General features: G+C 37.5%; 1 pseudogene; it reads right to left on the bottom strand.

Moving 5' to 3' along the window:
• Positions 1–7,140: 7,140 nt before the first annotated feature.
• On the bottom strand, positions 7,141–8,188 carry LOC101148361 (NIF3-like protein 1; annotated as a pseudogene).
• Between the last annotated feature and the right edge of the window lie 210 nt (positions 8,189–8,398).

Here is an 8,398-nt window from a genome sequence, read left to right as displayed (position 1 = left end):
TGAGGGGCATGCTCTTTGCTTGGGAGACATCACTAGTACTTTATCCTGCAAGGACCAGAAGAAGACTGAAAGACTGAATCCAAGTGAACAGTAGCGCAGTTGAAGGAACTAGACAAGCAGCAATGAAAGATGTTGGAGAAGATGTGAGTAGAAGACTTAGAAGAAGAAATGGATGCCTCTGGAAGGAAAATAAATACAAGTAAAAACGATGAGATGGGCTGTCCACGAAGAATGAGAGAAGATATTGTGAAAGCTGAAGCTGAAGAGAACTTTACTGTCTAAGAGTTTTCAGAGAAAAGGGAGGTCTTTTATATCAATAACCAAACAAACCTCCCCCACCATTTTTTTAAACCAAGGAAGAGAGAAATTAGAATATGAATTTGATAAACGGGGCACAGGCAGGTCTTGGCTCTGCAGGATGAGGTTTGATTCATCTGGAAAACAACGCCAGGCTGAAGCCATTCACTTAGGAGAGAAAAAAGGAAACAAAGATCCAGTGGTCAGCCGAAGCTTGTTCGTTTCTCTGTACTGTGAGATTCCCACTGCATCAGGAGGCAGTATATCAGAAAAAGAAAGTTCGGAACTGGGAAGATGAAGACTTTTATGAGAGTGATGATGACATATTCTTTCATTCAGCTGACCTGGTTGAGAAGTGTCTGAATCAAATTATAAAGGCTGGGAAGATTGATGAGAAGGCAGAGACCTTTGCATTACTGGTTGCAAAGTTAAATGATGCCGAAATCTGAAGCCTCAAGCAAAGTTCTATCAGAATCACAATCTCAGGCTTCTTTAGATGTGTTCATGTCAGAAGTGAAATAGACAAATTCATTCATTAAATGGTATGTCCCAGAAGAAATTTTGAGAACTTTGAACTGATGAAACTATAGAGACTTAAAGGATTGATAAAAATTGTAAAGCCAGCAGAGACCTCAGAACTAAACATGATTGAAAATTAGACTAAAGACACAGACGAAAAGCTACAAAGCTTATATTGACTCTCTTGGGGGCCATAAAAGCAGGAAGCAAATTGAAATTAAAAACTGGAACAGTAAAGAATTTACTCACCAAGCACTTCTGATTCTAATGGAAAGATGAGCCTGAAAAGGAGGAAAGAAAGCTTAGGAGGAAGAAAGGAACAGAAAACGCATGAGAAGAAAAAAAAGAGTATGGAAGCAGTAGGCTGGAGCAAAAATTAGAGCCAGAATAGTCAGTGCAGGGAATGAGGTATTTCCCAGATTTCACACGTTCTCGAGAAATAGAAAACCATGGCAATAGGTCTCAGCCAGATGAAACAGAAGCATTATTATCAAGAGATTAGCAAAACATCCTCATCACTCAAGGAACCCCCAGCATCAAAAAAATAAATGTGAGAAAAACAAAGATAATTAAAAAAAAAAGCTTCAAGTCCAAGCAAATTTACTCATTTATTTATTTATTTATTTTTTTAATTTTATTTTTGAGACAGATTTTCACTCTTGTCACCCAGGCTGGAGTGCAGTGGTGCGATCTCAGCTCACTGCAACCTACGCCTCCCGGGTTCAAGCAATTCTCCTGCCTCAGCCTCCCAAGTAGCTGGAACTACAGGCGCACGCTACCACGCCGGGCTAATTTTTTGTATTTTTAGTAGAGACAGGGTTTTACCATGTTGGCTAGGATGGTCTCGAATTCCTGACCTCAGGTGATCCACCCGCCTCGGCCTCCCTAAGTTGTGAAATTAGAGGCTTGAGCCACCATGCTTGGTCATCCAAACAAATTTAAATCAACATTTTTCCTGAAATATCCAAAAGATGATCCCAGTTACTATGGATGAGTCCTCCCTGACTCCAAAACGGTGATAGCAGGATCCATCTTCATGAAAATATTAGCATTGATTGCTTCAGAGAATTCTAGAAGAAGAACTTGTAGACCAAGTGGCATGAGATATATATATATTTGGGATAGTATATAGAGTATATAGAGGTGAATGGTCAGAGAAGGTGTTCAGAAGAGCATTTGTAAAATGTGGTAACTGGTCTTTTCTTCCATGGTTTTAGTTTCTTAAATTTATCCGTTTGATTCTTCTGAATTTGGTATTTATATTTAAGGGTGTTTGTGTGTACATATACAAAAATGAAACCAATGCATCTTGAGAATTACAAATGAAGAAAATTGACCCTACTAAAGTGAGAAGGCAAAAAAAATTGTCATGAAAAGATAAGAAACACTTTGGTATGATGAGCTCATGATTCTATTTCTCAAGTATATTGTTTCTTCTAATTTTTAAAATTTTATAATAAAACAAAAGTAAGATATTTTCTTACTAGGCTACAAGTATCTTCTCATTTAGTAAGGGAGTAGATTCAGAGACTATTTTTGAAATTTTCTAGTATAAACTGATTTTTATTATATTAGATATTTCAAATATTTGATTTAAAATGCTATTGGAAATAAAATTCATGAATTATAATGTTTATGAGAGCTTTGGGAATTTACAGTTTTTTTATGGTTATAAAATGCATATTAGATAAATAATTTCAATGCACATTGTTTTCTTTTAAAGGAAAATAAAAGTATCTGTTTTCAGGTTACCTGTGGGCAAGAACAGTGTATATTTACTGAAAGGAAATAATTCAGGAGATCAGGAAGTTTTGGTACATAATGTGGCCTTCAAAGTATCTTAACACATTTTTGATGGATATCTTACTTTAAAAGTAGTAAAAACAATCTGATGTTCCATATTTGACAAGACAGCATTTTATCAGAAGATTATCAAGTTGTAACCTGGTGATAAGATTTGAAAAATATTTAGGGAAAAAGTGAGAAATGGCGCCATATAAATAAAGGTGATTTGGTAATAGAGCTATAATTATCTCAGTAAGTTCAGGTTGTGGTGGAAATGTAATGAATACTGGCAAATTCAGTATAATTCAATTCCAGATTATATATTCTCGATCACCTTTAATTAAAATAGAAATGACTGGCTGGGCACAGTGGCTTACGCCTGTATTCCCAGCACTTTGGGAGGCCGAGGTGGGCAGGTCACCTGAGGTCAAGAGTTCAAGATCAGCCTGGCCAACATGGTGAAACCCTGTCTCTAATTAAAAATACAAAAATTAGCCAGGCATGGTGGTACACACCTCTAATCCCAGCTACTCGGGAGGCTGAGGCAGCATAATCACTTGAACCCAGGAGGTGGAGATTGCAGTGGGCCAAGATCGCACCACTGCACTCCAGCCTGGGTGACAGAGTGAGATTCCATCTCAAATATAAATACATAAATACATAAATAGAAATTAGTATTATACATGCAGAATTCCACTTGGAGTCACAAGATGGTTGTATCTAGGATGAGTTGCACCTGCATTAAAATTTTTTTTTCCTAGGATAGTGTTTTATGTATTTGTTTTAAATGTGATGGTTTTAAATGGAGCATATTTCATCTGCTTCAGTGTTTTTTAAATTGTGAAAGTGTCCAGTATGAAAGATATTTTTTTTCTTTCTTCAATTGTTAAGTTCAGGGGTACATGTGCAAGATGTGCAGGTTTGTTACATAACTAAATGTGTGTCATGGTGGTTTGCTGGACAGATCAACTCATCACCTAGGCATTAAGCCCAGCATTCATTAGCTATTCTTCCTGACACTCTCCATCCCCCCAACCCCAGTTGGGGCCCAGTGTGTGTTGTTCTCTACCATCTGTCCGTGTGCTCTCATCATTCAGCTCCTACTTATAAATGAGAACATATGGTGTTTGATTTTCTGTTTCTGCATTAGTTTGCTGAGGATAATGGCTTCCAATTCCGTCCATGTTCCTGCAAAAGGACATGATCTTGTTCCTTTTTATGGCTGCATAGTATTTCATGGTGTAAATGTACCACATTTTATTTATCCAGTCTATCATTGATGGGCATTTGGGTTGATTCCATGTCTTTGCTATTGTGAATAGTGCTGCAATGAACATATATGTGCACGTATCTTTATAGTAAGAGACACATTTTGTGTTGTTACACAAACTGTCTGTTACACACACACACACACATACACAGTGTTTACTGCTTACTACATTTGTGGGGTATGTTCTGATTGATCTATTGTATTTTATTCTATTAGTTTTTTTTTTTTTTAATTTGAAAAGTGCTGCCTTTGGCCCACCAAATTCAACCTGAAGTTGAAAGCATAGTCTCTTCTCTTACCTTTGGCAAATGCCACACGTTTCATTACCTAACCTGCCCTCAAAGGCATTTATATTTGAACCTTTAACTAGATTAGGAAAAATTGTTCTAAAACCTGAAGGGAACATTTTCAAAAGCTGATGAACAGATCAAACGGGGTGAAACAAATAATGTTGGATGAGAAGGGGAATCTTAGATTCAGGAAGGGAAGATAAATCATGTGCACTGTTACTATTTACTATTAAGCACTTGAATCACCAATGAACCTTGAAAATCAGTGAGCATGCTTTCGACTGCAAGAATAAAAACCCCGAACACAAATGACATTACATAGTAAGAATATATATTAAAATCAAAATGAATTAAGTAATAAAGATATTTATTATCTCCCATGTCTAAAAGTTCAGAGGTTGAGTAAGTTTATTTACAATGACTCAATGATGCTACTAAGTAATTTATTTTCCCATATTACCATTTTACTATGTTGGATATTCGATTCATCCTAAGACTAGTTTTCTTTGTGACCCTCAGGTAGCTCCAATGGGCATTCTTTCTTGGTCATGACAGAGAGAAAAATATATATCTCCCAGGGAAGGAATGTAAGTCCTTACTCTGGTCTAATTGGTCTAACATAGTTATGTTGGATCCTTTGGATCAATGTTAATCTTCTGGGGATTGCCAGCCATTGATTGGCTGCAACTAATTCAGAACTATTCCTAGAGTTGAGAATGAGTTCAACTTCTCTGGAGTCACACAGTGGAGGAGTAAATCTTGCATCAAAATTGGGATTCAGTTAGAGTGGGAAAAGTTGTGGTGATGGGGCTAGATAATACATGCTGCAAAGGCAGTGTCCAGGTTTTTGAATAGATCTTTGATGAAACTATCTTATTTCATGGCTTCAACATTCCTCAATTCCCTGTAGCTGGAGCTTGGACTGTCATGGAAAAGATCAGCTTTATCTTAAGAGCTGGGATATATACCAGCCTTAGTCATGTACCAGATAACAGGAAAGTTAGCACCATTTATATCCAGATTGCTTAGTATTAATGATCTTTATTTGTATTTATTTCCAACTATTTATCACACTTAAGTGACTGAGATTCATTTTTATTTTTTACTACCATCTTTCCCCTATTTTATTCTCTTGCATTTCAGTGTGCATGATGATCATCAGCCTGATTCCTTATCATATTTAGGACTTCAGCTGCAACTTATTCAAGCCAATCTTGATACCTAGAACTTTGAGTCCTCCCCTGATACCAAACTTTGTATTTAAGACCATATTTCTGCTGGAAATCATCCTGTTGCCCATTTGGATCTCCAAGTAGCTCTTGATCCTTGTTTTCCAATTGTCATGTTAATGGACACATTGCTGACTTCTGCTGTATTTATTTAATCATAATTGCTTTTCTTTAAATTTTCTTAGTGCATCTTGCCACAATTTCTAAGAACTACTGTCTAGTCAACTGGAATTCCTTTTACAGACTGCTCTAGATTTTCTCTAAACTTTAGTAGTGTCTTACGTTTTTTAACATATTTAGTTCAAGATGTTGACTTCTTCCACTCTTACCCAGGGTTTACACTAAACCCTTCCATGCTTGCTATACATATCAGATATTTCTCTTTCTCCCTTTCTGATCTGTCTGGACCAAGTATTTCATTTGGTCCCATGAGGGATCTTTTTAAAAACTATATAAGAGACTTTAAAATTCTACTTGCCCAATTGTGTATAACCTACTTATTAGTAATCTTGAGGCTGGGATGTTAGTTTATTAATTTTTTTTAATTCATCACCTATAGAATTTAGTCTTGTGCCTTACAATAGTCAGTCAATAAACAGAGTTAATTAATATACATATAAATGAATATAACAAAGAATTAATATATTCATTGAGCCACTACCCTTGTTTAGTTCTGAAAATTCCTCCTAGTGCCCATAAATCTCTTCTAGATATTTCTAATTTCCTGTACTAAGACAAACCCAAGGTTTGGAGTCCTGGGTGGTTAAAAAAAAAAAAAAAGGAATGCTTTGTACTGCTAGAGGACTTTTTTCAGTATTCAGATTGTGCTAACCCACCCAGTCCTACTCTTCTTCATTACTACTGTAGGAATATCCAATCTTTAAGTCACAGTCCTGGCACAAATGGAGAAATGGAGAAGTAGACACCCACTGTCTACAGAATTAGCACTTGGTGAAGTATATGAAGTATTTCCTAGTAGTACAAGAGTGAAAAACTCAGGAAAAGGAAATGGATTTAGAAACTTTTTTTTTTTTTTTGAGACGAAGTCTTGCTCTTTTACCCAGGCTGGAGTACAATGGCATGATCTCATGATCTCAGCTCACTGCAACCTCCACCTCCTGGTTCAAGTGATTCTCCTGCCCCAGCCTCCTGCATAGCTGGGATTATAGGCATGCACCACCATGCCCAGCAAATTTTTGTATTTTTAGTAGAAATGGGGTTTCACCATGTTGGTCAAGCTGGTCTCGAACTCCTGACCTCGTGCTCTGCCCTCCTCTGCCTCCCAAAGTGCTGGGATTACAGGCGTGAGCCACCATGCCCAGCTGAGAAACTTTCTTAAAGGATAATTGACATACTAACATCATATAGAGCTTGAAAAAATACAAAGGAAAGTGCAGGGCTATCAGGACTGGTATATGTGTTGGTACCCAACCACCTAATCATATATCCTGGATTAAATTGCAAAAGCATTTAATATATCTACAGCACATATTTAAAAAGCTGGAATGATAAAAGTATTCACCAATTCATGACGTTTTTTAAGTAAATAGATTTTAGTCAGTCTTTTGTAGAGTTTATAATAAATATTTGTTCTTTAACATGGTAGTAATTTTTCAGTTTTTACCTTATGAGCTATGAAACATGTGGTGAACCAGTGTAACAAATCAGAAATTATAATAAATTTTAAGACACTCTTCTGAAAGGGCCCAATCGATTTGTAGACTGTATCATCCTGATGTTCCTGCCTGCGTTATACTACATAAAGAGGGTCCTTGCTTGTCTCTGAAGGATAATATTAATCTTAGTCTTCAAGTAAGCACACAGTATATCTCAAATGTCAGAAAGAAAGTCTTATTCAGTGTTGCTGAGTTCATAAAGGATGACATTTATTCCTTAGGAAGCAGCATTCAGAATATTACGATGAGCCATCCCACCTGGGAGGTAAAGGTCAGCTTCTATACTCTGCAGAACGCTGCTCCCAGAACCAGCACACAGGGCCACAACTTTGACTTTAGAACTCTTCAGTCCTCGCTACTCTAAGAACTAAGCACATATGTGATAGTTTTAAGTGGCTTGTGATTTGCTCAGTCATGGCTGTCAGGGAGATAGATTCATCCAGTATGCATAACCATCCCATTCCAGTATGTAGAAGCAAAGGCTTCTCCAGTACATAATTTCAGTCTTCTGATGTCATTTTATGCTCTGGGAGAGAAAAGCCACTACCTGCATCAAAGTCTTCTGAGTATAACTGAGACTGAGTCATGTTTGTTTTTCATCATCAATCCCAGGAGACAAAGAAGCGACAGAAATATTCACAACTCTTTTTCACTGCAGACGTGACTTTGTCCAGGTCTTCGGTGGGTTCTCTCTATGGAGTCGTTGGAAGCTTTGAAAGGATGCATCAGCCTAGAGGTCCAAGCTCCAAGCCCTTTAGCCAACCAGTTGAAAACTCCCTGGGGTGCAGCATCATAGGCTATGTGAGGAAAATACATACCAACTTCATTCTCCAGACCCTGGATTACCAGGAGTTCTTTCCAGGTTTTCTAGGTTATGTGCCTTATAGGTCTGAAAATTGGTGGATGGTAGGAGAGAATGAGGTCTGCCTTCCTTCACAGCACCTCCTCCATCACTCCCTCAGTCAAGTCATTGGTCTGGAAGAGCGTGTTTATATTATGTGATGCTCTTGGTTCCACCAGTAATCCAATATTGTCACAACCCTCAGCAAATGAGAGGGATGCAAAGTCATTCAAGGAGGCAAGAAGAGCCTTCAAATCCATGAAATAATGAGATTTGCAGATCAGGGAATCTTTAAGCAGAACAGATTCCATGTCCTGATACTACGCCATTCTCTAGATTCTTCTAAACCTGGCAAGTTTGAAAGTGAAGCCCTTGTGGGCCACCACACTGGCTTTGAGTTATTTACTGTTACATTTGAAAGAGCCCTTGGAAATAACATAATAGAACACCCTCATTTCACAGATTAGAAAACTGTGAGGCTATATAGCTTG

Source organism: Gorilla gorilla, chromosome 1 (assembly GCF_029281585.2).
Source record: "Gorilla gorilla gorilla isolate KB3781 chromosome 1, NHGRI_mGorGor1-v2.1_pri, whole genome shotgun sequence".
Taxonomy (NCBI): domain Eukaryota; kingdom Metazoa; phylum Chordata; class Mammalia; order Primates; family Hominidae; genus Gorilla; species Gorilla gorilla.
The sequence above is the reverse complement of the archived record's forward strand: the minus strand, read 5'-3'. Positions and strand labels throughout refer to the sequence as shown.